The sequence below is a fragment of the Brassica oleracea genome, unplaced genomic scaffold, assembly GCF_000695525.1.
Source record: "Brassica oleracea var. oleracea cultivar TO1000 unplaced genomic scaffold, BOL UnpScaffold09748, whole genome shotgun sequence".
Classification (NCBI taxonomy): Eukaryota; Viridiplantae; Streptophyta; class Magnoliopsida; order Brassicales; family Brassicaceae; genus Brassica; species Brassica oleracea.
In genome coordinates, this window is record NW_013626269.1 from 1 (window position 1) to 580 (window position 580).

The 580-nt window shown below is 35.7% G+C and overlaps 1 long non-coding RNA gene across 1 annotated transcript; it reads left to right on the top strand.

Annotated features, from left to right (window-relative positions):
- LOC106322201 lies at positions 1 to 574 on the top strand. The gene is made up of 3 exons (XR_001266285.1): positions 1 to 61; positions 147 to 240; positions 352 to 574. It is a non-coding gene; the product is annotated as an uncharacterized LOC106322201 (long non-coding RNA).
- The last annotated feature ends 6 nt before the right edge of the window (positions 575 to 580 follow it).

Below are 580 nucleotides of genomic sequence, written 5' to 3' on the forward strand. Positions count from 1 at the left end.
ATATTTCAAAGCATATATATATACAAGGATCATGACGAAGTTAAAGTTTGATTACGAGGAGGTCTCTCTCACAGTCTCTCTGTTTCTGGAAACATCAAACGACTTTTTACTTTTTTGACAGTTTCGTGTTTTTATTTACTAAACAGGAATACATAAGAAACTCGAGAGGCGTCGAGTTGTTCGCTTGCAGATGGGTTCCGTCTTCTTCTTCTCCCAGAGCTCTCATCTTCCTCTGCCATGGTAACATCTTCTTATTTTTCTCCCTGTTCATCGAATAATCTGTTTTAGAAATTTTAGTTGATTCATTCAAAATAATAAAATAAAATAAAATAAGCTTTGGTCAACGTGCAGGCTACGGAATGGAATGCAGCGGCTTCATGAGTGGTATTTGATTATCATCCTCTTCTCTCTTTTAATGCTCCTCTGCCACACGATACATAGTATATATCCTCTTTTCAACCAAACCAATAAAAAAGTTCTTCGTCTATATTCGACTCAACCATTTAATCGTCCATATTAGTCTATAATATACTCTTCTGCATGGTTGCGTGTTTGTTACACTTGAGTTGCCTTTTTTTTT